The sequence below is a fragment of the Canis lupus genome, chromosome 29 (genome assembly GCF_003254725.2).
Source record: "Canis lupus dingo isolate Sandy chromosome 29, ASM325472v2, whole genome shotgun sequence".
NCBI classification, from domain to species: domain Eukaryota; kingdom Metazoa; phylum Chordata; class Mammalia; order Carnivora; family Canidae; genus Canis; species Canis lupus.
Genome location: NC_064271.1, coordinates 11283417 through 11300719, shown reverse-complemented (window position 1 = coordinate 11300719; position 17303 = coordinate 11283417). Strand labels below are relative to the sequence as shown.

Genomic DNA, 17303 nt, shown 5'->3' with positions numbered 1-17303 from the left:
GATTCACTAGGAGACTCTAGGATCTCCGAGTATAAACTAATTCCTTGTCACTTTTGACATGCCTCTCACCAGCAACTGAAATGCTTGGATAGAGGACCCCTGGGTGGCTTAGTGGTTCACCGTCTGCCTTCAGTTCAGGGAGTGATCCCAGGGTCTGGGATCAAGTCCCACATTGAGCTCCTTGCAGGGAGCCTGCTTCTCCCTCTGTCTATGTCTCAGCCTCTCTCTCTGTGTCTCTCATGAATAAATAAACGAATGAATGAAAGAAAGAAAGAGAAAGAAAGAAAGAAAGAAAGAAAGAAAGAGAAAGAAAGAAAGAAAGAAAGAAAGAAAGAAAGAAAGAAAGAAAGAAAGAAAGAAAGAAAAGAGAGAAGAAAAGAAAAGAAAAGAAAAGAAAAGAGAAATTAAAGAAATGCATGCTTGGAGAGGAAAAGGATTAGTAGAAGAGATTTTAAGTTTACAACTAAAACCACAGTCTCCACCTTCTCAGGAGCTTGTTGCTAGGAGGTCTTAATATAAAAAGCTTTACTTAAGGGACTAAATAGATTCCAGTTGTTCTCTGAAGTTGGAATGGATGGTTAAATTGAGGAAGAAACCAAAATAAGAGCTGCAAGAGGCAAAGTGTGATACAGATGCAATAACTGTATTTACCAATGTAGAAATCAGGAGGGACATCTTGTCTAAAACAAGTGTAATATTTGTAATAAGAAAATCCTGCATTTTCCCAATTATACACCACCACATGTGGAAAATTACTGTTAAAGCAAGGGGGGAAAATAACTAGCATCTAGTAAGTGCTCACTATAGACCAAGCACCATGCCAGGTGCTTTACACACCACACACACACCCACACACACCCATATAATCCTCACAAATAGCCCTCAAGTATTATCTCCCTCTATTTTCTATTTTGTAGATGAAGAAAATGAAATCGAAGCAATTGAGTAATTCTCTAGAATACAAAATTAGTCAGTAGAGGAGCTGGTTTTTCTTCATCTTGTCCTGCCTCCAAAAGCAGCACTGCAAGAGTGAAAGCACGGGTCCTCACTCCCCATCAACCAGTGCACCAGAGGCTTCAGGATTTGCACAAGAGGCAGAAAACAACCCTACAGCAGGGTAAACATCCTTTACAGAGAAATCAAACAAGCCACAGTGGTGATGGCTGCCTCTCCCCACCCCCGGCAAAGAGCGGGGGAGAACTTTCTTTTAAACATCCCCAGGAAGGTTAAAAATATCTCCTAAGTTCATTTGGAGCTGTCACTAAACCAAAAACTTTTCAAAGAACAGAGTTTCCTTCTCATCCAAACCCAGTTTTCCAAATAAAATTCATTCTTTAAAGATTTTATTATTTGATTAAAAGTTTTTCCAAGACAGAACTATATCAATACTCCCGTTACCCTGCATAGACGGCTGCACGGAAGAAGCAACTAGGATACGTAACACAGTCGGCACGTCCGACGGCAGGCGCGGCTACCATACCCCCGGGGGTAAGAGACCGCCTCCCCCTTATAACTAGGAAGTCCACCCATTCCCAAACAAACGTCCAAATGTAATCACATACACAACGGGAGGAGGAAAAATAACCCACTTCGCCTTAAGGGATGTGCTTACTGGGAACTATATAAAAGGGCCAGTCCTCACACAGACACAGACCGGCCACCACACGGATGCGTGTGACTGAGGAGACTGGCTCTCTGAGCTGTGATGCCTTCGGCCACGACGAGCACTCACTGAGGACCTCCCGGAGAACTCAGGACCGTGTGCCTTCCCGGGGACTTCACACCAGCGGTGCCACTGACCTGGTGACCGAGACAGAGCTGCTGCTTATAAAGATGTGTTAACGGCGACTCTCGCTTCAGTTAACCGAGTCCGCTGATCTGCTCAAGTTGCAGCCACGTATCTGTTCCTACTGCAGAAGAGATCCCGGATTACTTCAAGGGTATGTCTGTGTACATATGTGTGCTCACTTTCCATCAGTTTATTTTCTAGCCCAGATACACATTACTCACAAACCTCACTCAGCTCAAAATTCAAATGAACATATTGTTCTAATCTGCGAAACCAGCCCACCATTTCTGGAAAGTATCACCTTCTGAGGCAATGACAGACTTGCCGGAGCTGCAACTCCGCTGCCCGTCGTCATCGTGCCCGTGGTTCTGCTTAGAGGGCGTGCGCCAGGCACTGGTCTCGCTACAGAAACTGAGCCTGGAGGATTTAAGTAGCTTTCCCAAGGTCACGTGGCACAGTGCGGAGTCTAAATTAGAACCAGGCTCCAGCTCCAGAACCCATGCTCTTAACTGTTAGGTTATACTGCCTCCGATGGCTCACGACAGCAGCTAAAGCATTTGAAAACTCCCACATATTCACAGACCTTTTGATTGGCTTCAGTGGCTACCCAGCCAGCACGGAAGCTGGCAGTATTTTTAAGTTTCTACAACTAACCACTTAGTTACTTGATGTGCCATCAACTCATCATGTTAGCCCAAACACAGTCCACTCCTAATTCTGTGATCTTGATTCCTTTGGTACTGTCTTCATCTAGTACAGTCTTCATCTAGTTTGGGCTAAAGATACATATGGAACCCATGGCTTTCATCAGGTCAATATCCAATCTCAGCCCAGCAACTAATAAAAAAAAAAACCTGTTAGATAGTGTGTACCTACACCAGAACAACCATTGCCTGTTATACTTATTCTAAGATAGTAATAAGCTTTTAGAAACGTCCTAGACCTAATCCGTGAAGGTGAAAAGCTGCCAGTATGGCTGGAAAGACCCTAAGGCAAGCAATCACCAAGTATCAATTCAGTATTTAGTTTTATCCATGATGATCTTTTGAAATTTGACTGTTTAGAATCTAAAATATTTCCATAGAAACAATCTCTAGCTATGAAACAACAACAAACAAAAAGGGGGAAAAAAAAAAAAACACTTGACCTAACCCATGATGCAGCTGAGAGGGTGGAATGTGACGGGTGATGCTAGAAGTCAGTGGAGCATGAGGCTGAAGAGGAGATGAAAGTTAATTCAACTGTAAGCTCCTTAAAGTCTTGCCCTATTTCTTACTCTAGTTTTCTATGCCCTCCACACCCCAGTAGATAAGGCTCTCGGGAAGGAAACAGAGGAGTTGGGACATGTTCCATAGGAATGAGGGGAGACACAGGGCTGGTTACACAGAACAGGCCATCTGAGGCTTTAAAAAAAAAAAGAGAGAGAGAAGATAACATGTAATAAAACCACACCCATCACATAGCCCTGGCTTGTTCTAGATGACTAGAAACAATGTTAAAGTATCAGCATTTGGCAATTTTGAGATCATCTCAGTTCTTAATGGTCACATGAATTTTTTGGTGATGTTAAAATACTTGGTTACATCATTTAAGATATAGGAATCTATGGGATCAAACAGAGAAGCCCCTGTCACGTTGTACAAAGCACAGTTGTAGCACACTTGGCTACAACCTAAATCCTCATTGCCATATAAAAACCACTCCTTCTTAACCACATAATGCAGAGAGAAATCCAGAAAACCCTGACCAAGAAAGAAGTCACCAACAAAATGTTCTACTGGTAACTGCCACAGTCATACTTTTAATCTTTTCTTTTAAATATACTAATAACTAACTGTTCTCTGGGTGTGTTATGCTGTGATGCCAAGAATGCCAGTTAGCTACCATCTCTATGTGAAACCTTCAGTCATGCAAATAGATACTAGGGCTTGCAAATCTTTACATCCCTCACTTCATCTTCTCTTTACAAAGAAACACAGCATACCATAACAACATTAGTAACTGCTCATTTTAATGAATGCTAGTATGTGCCAGGCATTGAAGAAGGTATGAACTCCATTTTACAAGTGAGGAAACTGAAACACGGAGGTTAATTAACTTGTTCAAGGTCCTAAAGGTAGTTAAGTTGTTGGAACTGGGTTTTAAACCCAGGTCATCTGATTCCAGAGCTCTTGGCTTTAACCTTTATACCGTGCTACTTTTCTGATCTCTAACTGTGCCTTTAAGAAATCTTTAAATTGTCATCATTTTATCTGCAGTTTTTCTTTCTTATGGCTGGTGGAGGAGGAAGCTCTGAGGTCACTGTAACAGGTCCACATTTGGGATTGAAGAAGTCTACCTAACCTGAATTCTTTATATACTGGCCTCACACTATCTGATGCAAGATCCTCTTAAATTATCCTAGATACAAAGATATTAAAAGGGGTCCTTCCTTGCATTTTTATTACTGAGAAATTAGATTTTAAACTTCTTATAAACAAGAACCACTCATTTTACTACTTTTCCATATGTAAAATGTGGGCACTAGCCTCGTACAAAGCTCGGAATCTATACTCAAATACCTGATTGTTTGTCAAGTTAGATTTTTAGTGGTTAACAGTACATTGCTTGTTTTCCTGTGACTTTTAATAGATTTTGGCATCAGTCTTGTGGAATAGTCTCGGTGACACTGTTTTATGGTACCCAATGTGTTGACAGCAGTCTGGCAGATTAACACCACAAAAAGTTGCCCACTGTCTGCTTACATTAGGTCCAGTAGCCAAGCAGGGTCATGATGAAATACCTGATTCATGAGTCTATCTCTGCTGTACTCTATGTGCTATTCGCAACGTATGGAGCAAGGTGGGTTAGAGGTGGCACCAGGTGTGACTAAAGTGACATATAACTGTGAAATCTTTCTGCTCAAGATTAGAAGCTTAGGTTCCAATTTCAGATACATTCAGTTGATATTCCTTTCTGTTCAGCAAGCAAAACTGAAAAATACAAATAACTGTGAACTGAAGGTTTCCTGATTTTTTACTCACTTATCTAATCACTTCCAACACGTAATTTTCTTCCACATTTCAATACACCAGAAATAGGTCTGTCTTACAACTGATAACATCTTAGATTTGATGAAATAAAATAATAAAACAATTGCATATATATCCTGGATTCTATGATTTTGAAGTTTATATTACCATCAACTCATAATTAACTTAGATGACAATGTTAACAACTTGTCTCTGTTCTTCCTTTTCCAATTCTCCTGTTTGCCGTAGAAGATATAAGAATGTGAGATAAATGCAAGGTAACATAACTTGAAGGAGACAAAAGCTTTGAAGCTACTTTATTCTAAGTGCAAAGCTGTTACCCTCCTGTGAAGAAAATAGAGCCTGAAAGTTTCTCTAGGCTGCATGCAGCCCAAATGTTTCTTCTACGAGAAAGACACAATTCCAAGGTGAAAGAGTTCCAGATGCTAAAGTCTTCCTACTAACTTACATCAACTTGCTCCAAGACACAATAAGCCTTTTAACTCAAGCTCAAAAACCTCAAGGGCTTTCTCCTCCACCTCCCAAATATCAAAATCATGCTCACATATTTAAACAATTAGGTGAGACGTACAGAAGCTAGCACTAAATATGTCTGAAATTTGAGTGCTAAATGTGCAGTTAATATTAACCAAATTCAGATCCCATCTATAGAAATGTTTTTAAAGATGATTCTTGTTTTCAAGGGGAAAAGAAAAAGATGATTCTTGTTTTCTTTGACTTCAGAAAACTTAAAAAGGGGAGTAGAAAGTGTTGTTTAAATTCAACTTATGGCAGAACAAAATTTCTTTGGGATAGAAAAAAAATAAGCCAATTATTGGTAAGTGATCTAGAAAAAAGAAAAACCCAAGAGGAAGAAGTTGGGAGTGCTTGTTTCAAAAATATAACCAGCTAACATTATTTTTTCCAGAAGATTTCCCTGGCTATACCACAAAACACTGAAATATTGTTAGTCCTTCTTTCCGTATAAGGTACCGGGTAGCTTCTTGGTGGTTACTGCTTTTCCTGATTATAAAAATATCTTTCAGTTCAAAAAAATAAAAAGATTAAAATAAGAACCACTTGCAATCTAAGTAACTAACATTTACTGAGTGCTAACAATACACAAAACACTGTGTGAATTATTTTAAATGCACTGTTACATTAATCTAAATAAGCCCAGGAGATAAGTACTATTATCATCCCCTTGTTACAACAAAAACCTGAATCTTAGATAAGTTTTAAAAATTTGCCTATGGTCATAGAGCTAATTAAGTCACTTGTCCAAAAGTCACATAGCCAATAAGCTGTTAGAGATTCAAACCAGATCTATGTAACTCTGGAATTTGAGCTTTTAACTAAGTGAAACTGCCAATTTCTGAAACCACTCATTTTTTTTTAATTGATGTATTTTCCCTGTAGTCTTTTTCTATGCTTATAATTTAATTTGTATAAAATTGGGACCGCAGTTAATATTATTTCATACCCTATTCTTACACGCTTTATGTTTTTTTAAAAATATGATCTGTAATGCTTGTGCAATATTCTAATATATAACACAAATTTAACCACTAGCAATTTTTCCACTCAGAAAAAATGCTGCAACTTCTTACTCATCATGGCTGACTGCACTTCAGATTTTTCCTTAGGATACACAGCTGATAACTTCAATGGCCATTTATAAACATCTTGAGACAGAATCTCCAATTTAAAAAAAAAAAAAAAAAAAAGAATCTCCAATTTTGTTTTAAAATATTTGTGTTGGGACACCTGGGTGGCTCAGCGGTTGAGCATCTGCCTTCCACTCAGGGCTTGATCCTGGATTCCCAGGATTGGGTCCCACATCGGGCTCCCTGCATGGAGCCTGCTTCTCCCTCTGCCTGTGTCTCTGCCTCTCTCTGTGTTTCTCATGAATAAAATAAAATCTTAAAAATAAATAAATAAATAATAAATACAATATTTGTGTTTACTGCACTTCAGACAGTACTGAGACTGCAAGTCTCACCATTATTCTGCCAGCATCAAGAGTATTTAATTTTTACTTATTTGACAAGGAGGAAAAAAGTATCTCATTTTATTTTTTTTTTAATTTTTATTTATTTATGATAGTCTCACAGAGAGAGAGAGAGAGAGGCAGAGACACAGGCAGAGGGAGAAGCAGGCTCCATGCACCAGGAGCCCGACGTGGGATTCGATCCCGGGTCTCCAGGATCGCGCCCTGGGCCAAAGGCAGGCGCCAAACCGCTGCGCCACCCAGGGATCCCAAAAGTATCTCATTTTAATCTGCATTTCTTTTATTACTCCACAATCTGAAAATTTTCATGTTTAGTGGCAATTGAATTTTCTTCTATGTGTTACCCACTGATACCCTTTACTGCTTTTCCATTGTGCTCCAATTGGTTCTTTGCTGTATTCTCTCATAGAAAATGCTCAGGTGTCTTTTTAATGATGCACACAGACATACACAGAGTAGATGAAGTATAAAACACGAGATTGTTCTTCCTAATGTTGGAACACATACATTTAAAAGAAAGTTGACTCTCTTCCTCGGCGCCGCCTGCGGAGGTGGCAGCCATCGATCACTGGGCATCATGGCTGCCCTCAGACCTCTGGTGAAGCCCAAGACCGTTAAAAAGAGGACCAAGAAGTTCATCCGGCACCAGTCAGACCGATATGTCAAAATTAAGCGCAACTGGCGGAAACCCAGAGGCACTGACAATAGGGTACGCAGAAGATTCAAGGGCCAAATCTTGATGCCCAACATTGGTTACGGGAGCAACAAGAAAACAGCACATGCTGCCCAGTGGCTTCCGGAAGTTCCTAGTCCACAACGTCAAGGAGCTTGAAGTGCTGCTGATGTGCAACAAATCTTATTGTGCAGAGATTGCTCACAATGTATCCTCCAAGAACCTGCAAAGCCATTGTGGAAAGAGCAGCCCAGCTGGCCATCAGAGTCACCAATCCCAATGCCAGGCTGCGTAGCGAAGAAAATGAATAAACAGCTTATGTGCGCGTCATATTTGTGTTAATAAAACCATAAAACTACAAAATAAATAAATAAATAAATAAATAAATAAATAAATAAATAAATAAATAAACGAACGAACGAACGAACGTTGAGGGGCGCCTGGGTGGCTCAGTTGGTTAAGTGTCTGCCTTGGGTTCAGGTTGTGTTCCAAGGGTCCTGGGATGGAGCCCCACATCAGGCTCCCTGCTCAGCAGAGAATCTGCTTCTCCCTCTCCCCATTGCCTGCCCTTGTCCCTACTTGTGCTCTGTGTGTGTGTGCCAAATAAATATATAAAATCTTTAAAATAATAAAAATCTAAAAAAAATAAAGCTGAACTAGAATAAACCAGTGAACTTCAGTCTGTAGTACTGTATTTGTATTGGCCTTCTTACAGACGCCTAAATTACCATCATGCTGTTTTGACTCTAAATGAGTAATATTAATATTCTATAGGATGCTGTCATGTTATTCTGACCCATGCAGTAAAGGACATTTACAAAAATAAAGTCAAGCTACATATGAAAATAATTCCAAAAAGGGACCCCTGGGTGGCTCAGTGGTTGACTACCTTGCCTTTGGCTAAGGTCATGATCCTGGGATCCTCAGGTCCCGGGATCGAGTCCCACATCAGGCTCCCCATGGGAAGCCTGCTTTTCCCTCTGCCTATGTCTCTGCCTCTCTCTCTCTCACGAATAAACAAAATCTTAAAAAAAAAAAAAAATAGTTCCAAAATCATCTTGATAAGATCCTTTTATTTAAAACAATGAACAAACAAAAAAGGCTTAATATTTTGCCATTTCTTGACCTGCAAGTTGTACGACTTCATCAGTTCAGTAGTTTTACTTTGGAAACTTTCTAACATGATCATTTTTTTTTCGTTTTATACATCTTACACTGCTCAAGTGTTTTCTATTTCTCAATCTAATCTAAGCTCAGAATCTCAAACCTAAGTTCTCATGGAGGCCAGTCCTAGCTCCACACCAAGCCCCCTGCAGTGACTGGTTCCCCTCCCCCTCTGCACCCCCAGTCTCCACCTCTCCTCTCCAACGTCCCCTTAGTGTCCCCTAAGTCAGGGCTCACCTCGGCTGGCTGCCCAACTCCAACTGCTCTGACTTTTTGCCTCTAGTCCCTCTTCAACTGCAATCCATCACATGTTGCCAAACTAACCTTTCAACTCCATTCCATCACGTAATGGGAGTCAGGATCTAACACTCTGAACTTCCAATTTCGCCATAGCCCACACCCTCCTTGTCTATCCAAACCCTGCTCCTTTCTTCCTGACCAACTCTGATCCTCCCAGAGCCAGACGGCCATACTTGGCCACGCTCAGCCACACCGGACTGACCCAGGGGCAGCGAGGAGGAGGGGACAGGTCCACAGCAGTGGCTGTGTCCTCCTCCAGCTCCTATTTTCCTGGGAAGGGCCCTGGGCATCAAAGTGCCCTGTGCTGGCCCCTGCAGGCTGCTCTCGGCTGGCCCACCCGTTCCTTGCCAGGACCCTTTGCTGACAGTGTCTCCCGTGATTTTGTTTGTGTTATTTGTCAGCTATCTCAAGCTACCAAAAGGCAGTGCAAGCCAGATCTCATGGTTTCCTTCTCCATTCCCAAGCCCTGCACTGGCTGCTTCCAGGTGTTACTAGGCCGACAGCATCACACCTTTTAGCACTTAATTGCACACTGTGCTGTCCTGTTCCACATTGTCATATGTGGGTTAATCTCACTTCCTAGCTATGGATAACAATTTCAGTACCTCCCACAGAACTAATCATTCTACATGGGCACACCTTCACAAACATCTAAGTCATATGAAAAAGACAACAAAAATATTCTGAAGGTCTGCATCCTCATAATTCTATTACCTTTGAAAGGAGTTCATGAGAATAACAGCTTTCACCAGGCACGTTCCAGATTTCCAAAAACCAAAGAGATTTTATTATAAACCTCACACAGAAATTGCCATTTTCTCTTTAGAGATGTAAATCTGAAAACATTATTGAATTTTTCCCTGCCGTTACTGGCCATGTCTTTGCATTCATTAAAGTCTTTCCTAGAATTGACTTGGGTACAGACCTTTATGTAAAAGCTCACAGTGACATGAATTCAGATAGGTCCAGCTTTCTGTAACCCATTCCTAAAAGCCTGATGAACTCACAGCGAGCTCATAAGTCAGGCATCCTCCTGGGTTCTGGTGTTACTGAATGGTTCCTCATGCCACCATCACCCACTCCAGTAGGTACTTAGGTCATGCTCACTTCAGCAAGCAATTTTCTCCCAAAAGGATTTCAGGAGCCACTTTAACAGTTTCCCTCCAACACAATATTAGAATATGGACATTACCGCGCACTGGATTAACCCACAGTGAATCGTAAGTACCAAATCAAAACAACGCCACCATGGAGAAACACGTTTGGATCAAATGCCAAGACCATGGCAATGGGGTCTGAGGAGGTCAGAATAACTCTCACCTCCTCTTCCCCACCCACGTTCTGAACTAACTGGGAGACAGCCAAGCAAGAGGAGCCGCCTGCCACCCTGCCACGGAGAAGGCCGGCAAGGCCTCAGGCACAAGCACAAGGCCTGGCGCCGCCTGCGCTTGTCAGGCCCAGCTGCACACGGAGGCCTCTCTCTGGAGGCCGCCGCGCAAGGAGCAGCAGGGCCCGCGCTCTGCGGGAAGCCGCGCCCCAGAGCAGGCTCCCTCTGAACTCCCGGGGCGGTGTGTGGGATGCTGGATGCCAGCGGGGGCCACCAGGCACAGAAGGTAGACGCGGACGCGGGTTACTGCTCTGCTCTCCTTCAGGGCAAGCAACAAGGGCGGGCTGGGCCTGTGCTCTAATGGCCGAGCAGGCATCCCGGAGAGTGCGCTATAGTGGAAGAAGCAGGGATGCCGGGGCACAAGGCTGGGGCACCTCCAAGAGAAGGAGGCAGCCAGGATCTGGGGAGCCAGGAACTGCTGACGTTCAGTGCAGGCATCAGGTGGAGAGTTGGGATCCAAGAGAAAGAGCTGCTTTCGGGTTTTCGGGACTTTGCTATGCTTCGGCAGAAAGGAGGAGACGTGAGGAAGACTTAGGTTTTAGACCAGATGGGGACATTAAATTAAGGACAGAAGTATGAGAGACGTACCAGAAACAAAAACATAGACTCAAGAGTTCCTCGTGTAGAAACGAGAGCTGAGGCCGTGGGCCGGACCTAGACCCAAGAGCAGACCAAGGCGGAAACCCTAAGAGCAGGTTGTCCGCAGGGAGAGGACAGAGAGGACGGATGGTTAGTGGGCGCTGAGCCGGAGAGGGAGGGAGGAGGTGAGAGACGGCCTCCACGCCGAGGCCTGCTTTCACCCTCTCAACGTGAGCACCGTGTCTCTTCTGCAGAATTACACTAACAAGTCCTCACAGACAGCACTAGCCCACTCGCCAAATTACATTTTGAGAGGACTCTCATTTTAAAGTTATTACATGCCCTTGGAAACGATACTGGCTCGCACTGGGCTGCCCAAAAATAGTACTGCAGCGTGTTAACCTATTCGTCTCTCATACCTCCACCGCAGAAACTGGAACTACACATAAAACAAATGTTTAATTATTCTGTGGCAGGAAAGAAAATGAAATGTAACAACTAAATACTAAACAACCTACTCCCTCTCCTATTTAACGCCACCTTTAAAGTGTACTATGCTTTTAAACTCTTAACCCATATGTCCATCTTCACCTTTCCTACGAACTGGCTTGTCAAATAGCAACTATACTTCACTCATTTGCATGTAAGAGAATAAACAGTAGTTGCAACATTGAAAAAAACATTGTAAGAATATATCAGTTGGATTTCCTTTTTTCTAAATTGTTTTGTATTTCCCAGGTATACCCATTGTGTAACTAATACATCTGTCTAAATGTGTAGTTTTTTTAGAGTGTGTCAGAAACACCTAGAAAAAAGAGCAGATTTTAGATGGCCCACAGAGATTCCGATTCAGTAGGATGGGAGTGGGGGAACCTGCATTTTTAAAGGCACCCCAAATGACTGTGTTAATGGTAAAGCATAACAAGTATCTCTTTTATTAGTTATTCTAATCTTACCACATGAACTTTTAAAATAACAACATAAAATTTTAAAAATCACTGAAATAGACTCATTTTATGGGTCTCTGGAAGAAAACATGAAAAAGCTACCTCAGCCCAGCTCACCACTCTACTCTTCCTTAAAGACCAACAGATGCATTAGTTCTGCAAAGCAACCTTATATACCTTCTGAATCCTGGCAAGGTAGGGGGCGGAAGGCTGAAGGCAGAAAGGAGGAGTAAAAACATTGTTAAAAAGCTGCATTTCTGCCCCTAGAATGATGGACGAGTGTTCTTACCTGCAACCTTCTCAAAGCAGTGAGAAAAGAGAAAGGTGGAGTTCCCTTCACAAAGGAGAACATTGGGAGAGTAAGAAATACACAAGTCAGTTTCACAGGGATACGAATTAATGCTGTCGTGCTTTGAATCATTTGAATCATTGACCCATTTTCTCACCTCTAGCCTAGCAGGTGAAACAAGTCAAATCTCTTAGCTGGCCAAGCAGTCATTTTTAGAGAAGGCAAAGGTAATAAACAGTCATTTTTCAGGTCTGCCAAGGGAAGACATTATTATTATTATCATCACAGCAGTGACCCATAAAGGAAAATACCAATGATGTGGGCATTTCCCGAGGTTCTGAAAAACCTGAGCCACAGAGGATGGCAAGCAACCATTCTGCTCGCAAAAGCCTGGGTTTCCATGCAGCATCTTGGACAGCACACTGCCTTTCACTCACCACATAGAGACAGTCAAACAACACTACGACACACACTTGCCAGCTGCAGCACAGTGGCACCGCCTGCCAGCCAGCAAGTCAGCGCCAGCAGTGTCACCACCGGTGGGCTCAACCGTGTGGGGAAATTACCCGACTATGCTACTGTACTGTGTCCTTACAAATGTATTTGACAGCACATAAGACAGAGTCCTCCTTATCCTGCTGGACTCTAGCAGCTAAATGGAAGGGCTCTCAGCAGCCCGTACTAGCCACAGAGTTCCTTCTGAACAGCCCAGGTGTTTATTTTTGTTTTTTAATGAGAAGGAAAATGGAAAATTTAAAAATGTTAATTCTAATGATAAACCCAGCTCCGAAACTTAACACAACCAAGACAAAAATTTAAATTGCAATCGTACAAAAAAATGGTAAAACTTGTTTCAACTAGAGGCTCACTGTTTTTAAGCTAGTCAACAGTTTCTTCAGTTGTAAAGGGGGAAAAAAACTGCAAACATGAAGACGATCTAGAAACCTATCACCATAGAATATTTCTATGAGGCAAAGTAGTATTAGCATTTTGGACTTTTTCTTTTCCTTTTAAAACTCCTCTAAAAAAAGAAACACACATCTACCCCATAACACACAAGTCTACTGATGTATATACATTTGAATTCTATACCTATTTAAACCATGCAGTGTATGGTTGGAGAAGATGGCCTGCTGCCTTGCAAGTTAGAAGAAGAAGATTACAAGAAGGACACATATTCACCCAAAATAATGCATCTATGAAGAACAAGGGACTGTGAGCCTAAGTCTTGTCCTGGTTCCTGCCTAGGCAATGCAAGTCCTATGAAATGAGGAAAAGATGTTAAGTGAATTACATCCTGGATAAACACTGGGAAGGAACGTTCAGGGAAGCCAATTCTATAGCAAGCCGAATACTCTGATGTTGGCTCTATCTTGGACTGGTAAACAAAAACAGGGCTGAGACACCAGTAAGTCTCGCAACGAGCATATGTCTTATTAGGTTGAAAGCATTCACAATTAATACAACATCTGAGGAAAAGAAACTTCACTGACTACAATCCATTAATAGACAACTTTCTGCCTCTCGATTTCTCTCCAGGAGGCAACCTTCCAAAGCAAAGGTATGTAAGATCTTGATAAACTCATTCTATCCTTCTAAGGACTACTACATCTGTTTGATGGAACCATCCAAAGCAACTTCTGCAGAGAGGTTAATGCCACAGGCTACTCAATGAGCCTATCCTGATTTGCACCCCAACTCCACCTCCAACAGTTGTGATTTGGGGAAAATTCATTAAACAATCTCTAGAATTCCATTCCCTCACCTATAAATGGCAAGTATTGTTCCTACCTCAGCATTTTCTGTTGTTTTAAGATTTTATTTATTTGAGAGGGAGAGGGACAAAGAGAGAGGGAGAAGCAGACTCCCTGTCCAACAGGGAGTGCAGGGACCCTAGCCCAGGACCTCAGGATCACAACCCAAGCCAAAGTCAGACGTTTAACAGACTAAGCCACCCAGGCACCCCTCTACCTCAGCGTTTCGGTTAATCCTACTTCAGGATTCAGTGAAACCAGTTCATGTAAATAAGGAGTTTAGCAAAATGTGAACTCACAAAAAGTCCATGCTCTGTAAACGTTAGCTACTGACATCAAGCCCTTAGAGTCAGTCACGTTAAGAAACCTTTTTTTTTTTTTAAGAAACTTTGATTTTGATACAATTTCCCAACCTGCAGTAAAGATGTAAGAACAGTACAAGGAACTCCCATGCATCCATATTTATCAACTGTTTACATTTTGCCTGACCATCCCAGAGCCTTACCCTTCCAGAGCAAGGGAACCCTCCTCATTCTCTTGTGGCTACTTCAAGCCCTGGCCCCAAATCTACTTTCACTTTAGATGCCATCTTATTTCTTCCTTAAGTAATAAGGAGAACTTGGAGAGGACAGGACTGAATTCAATGTTCAGCAACTTGAAGACCAAAAGCTACAGATTGTGAGAACACCCTATAGCTCTCCAGTCTGAACTGGGAATTTATAATACTCCAGAACTGACTAAGTATGCCCACACAAGTGACTGTCCAAGATAACACCATCCAGCATTTTTGGAGAAGCACAGGCTTGGGGGAAAGAAGGAACTAACTGGTTTGCTGGCAGGACAGCCACCATTTAGGCTGCAGACAGGTATCTCACAGCTCAAAGGAACTAGTCCTATGATAACTCAGCTGTCTCTCAGTAACCAATATGAAGTTAGCTAAATAACATCTAGTTATACACCAGGACAAGGGCACATGTAATTTTATGTCTACACCTGAGGAAAAGTGAAAATGTTATGGTCAATCACTACTATAGGCCACTCATTATTTTCTAGTCATAATTTAGAATTATGGGGATTTTTTAAAGTAAAAATAAAATCAAGATACATGGTTTGATAAGCTCAATGATTAAGAGTGAGCTAATAATAATAACTATCAAAACAATAGTAACTATTCAATACATAGACCACATGCTATACCAAGTGCTTTAGGTAAAGTATCTCACTTAACCCTGGGTAGGTAGATTCACCCTCTGATCCATCTGATATCAGAACTCAAGTTCTCAGCCACCACAGAATAAAACCTCCATAAGAACAAATGTTCTGGGCAGTCCGGTGGCTCAGCGGTTTAGCGCTGCCTTCAGTCCAGGGCATGATCCTGGAGACCCGGGATCAAGTCCCATGTTGGGCTTCCTGCATGGAGCCTACTTCTCCCTCTGCCTGTGTCTCTGCCTCTCTCTCTGTATCTCTCATGAATAAAGAAAAATCTTTAAAAAAAAAAAAAAAAAAAAGAACAAATGTTCTGGGGCACCTGGGTGGCTCAATGGTTGAGCATCTGCCTTTGGCTCAGGTCCTGATCCGGGGTCCTGGGATCGAGTCCCACATCGGGCTCCCCGCAGGAAGCCTGCTTCTCCCTCAGCCTGTGTCTCTGCCTCTCTCTGTGTTTCTCATAAATAAATAGATAAAATCTTAAAAAAAAAAAAAAAAAAAAAAAAAAAGAACAAATGTTCTCACCTCCAAGGGAGAGGAAAGGCATGAGGAGTTAAAGGCACGGGACCCAGTCATTTTAGGGGCCAAGACATATGGCTTCACAAATACAGCAGCACAGACGGAGGAAGTGTGGACAGAAATAACCTGGACTGATTGGATACAGCAAGAGGGTATCATATAGGATTACAGGGTGTTGCCAGTATTTTTAACAGACCTTTGCCTTTTAAGACACAAATGATGGTCTCAGAGCTGGTTGAGGACACAACCGAGCAAGATGCTTACACATGCAGTTTCTGGACACTGGCCAATCTAGATTCAAATTCCTCCTCCATCACTTGCTAGAATTGTAAGGCCCTGGGCAATTTAACCTCTCAACCCAGGTCTCCTCATCTATAAAATGGAGATGACAATTCTACTTATTTCCTAGGTTCTGATAGGTAAATGAAACAATCCATTAAAACACTTGGCATAATGTCTCCTTGACTGGAAATGCTCAATAACTAACCATTGGTTAGTACCTATGGGTTATTACTGTTATATGTAATGCTGTTTTGTTATTTCTACACCATTTCAGCTGATTGCTCCAATACATATGTAATAGAAAAATAAAAGTTTATTAATTTATTTTTATTTTTTTTAATTTTTTATTTATTTATGATAGTCACACACACAGAGAGAGAGAGAGAGAGAGAGAGAGAGGCAGAGACATAGGCAGAGGGAGAAGCAGGCTCCATGCACCGGGAGCCCGACGTGGGATTCGATCCCGGGTCTCCAGGATCGCGCCCTGGGCCAAAGGCAGGTGCTAAACCACTGCGCCACCCAGGGATCCCAAGTTTATTAATTTAATCAAGATTTTTAAAATCTCAAGATGAGTCTGCATGATTTTTCTGACAAGATCAATACACCTGCAATTGGCCAAAGCAAAATTCCCAGTGCAAAACAAGGTCAAGTACACAAGAATATAAAATACTGCAATAGAGAGGTTTCAAAAAAGTTCACCTTGAGGATACGGGCTTAACAGTTTCAATATGTTAGTCCCATCCATAAATAAAGTAATTTCTAGACCCATACACTTTAAAACACATCACCAACCAAGGCATATTTTTGATTGTACACCTGTGCTCAAATTGATTTTATTATTCACTTAGTGCAATGGCAGGAACTACCTTGGAAACTAAAGCATGCTTAGAATTCTATAAAGGACTTTTACTACTTGCCTCTTAGTGTCACGTTAAAGATAACAGTTGTTGGGTGTGTTTAAATAATAGTACACTCGCTAATTATATTTTAAATATCAACAGAACAGATTCTGCTACGGATATCTTACAGAATAGAAGAACAAAAGTGGACTCTTTAAAAGATTAAAGCAGCCCCCCGGCTTGCCATGGAACTAAGGGGAAAAAATTAATTACTGAAGTATCATGTATCCTTTACCAGACCTACTGCAACTAGAGTGTGAAAATCTCTATTTTAAGCGATGGATACCAGGGAGAGTATATGACATGTCAGAACTAACACAGGTGTCTAATTCCCTGCCTTTCCCTACACAAAGTCTCAATGTGGCAATCCAGGTCCCAGTTGTCCACATGATGACGATGGCTCTCTGCGTGACCTGCCCCCCCATCCCACCCCATACATGAGATACACGGTGGAAAACTCAAACCTGCTATCTCATTGGCCTTGTGGGGTGGA

The 17303-nt window shown here is 41.9% G+C and overlaps 1 protein-coding gene and 1 pseudogene across 4 annotated transcripts in view; one reads left to right on the top strand and one right to left on the bottom strand.

Moving 5' to 3' along the window:
• The window catches only part of CHD7 (chromodomain helicase DNA binding protein 7), a 191530-nt gene that overhangs the window by 166293 nt on the left and 7934 nt on the right, over positions 1 to 17303 (bottom strand). The window contains exons 1-2 of one of the 4 annotated variants that reach the window (XM_049103683.1): positions 2091 to 2203; positions 1801 to 1910 (exon numbers count right to left, since the gene is read on the bottom strand). The exons of 2 other annotated variants lie outside the window; for them this stretch is intronic. The gene's annotated coding sequence lies outside the window, so the exon portion shown is untranslated. Of the gene's footprint in view, positions 1 to 1800; positions 1955 to 2090; positions 2204 to 17303 lie in introns of those variants that run through there. One more of the 4 variants, XM_025477810.3, reaches the window with a different exon arrangement.
• On the top strand, positions 7327 to 7814 carry LOC112678503 (60S ribosomal protein L32-like; annotated as a pseudogene).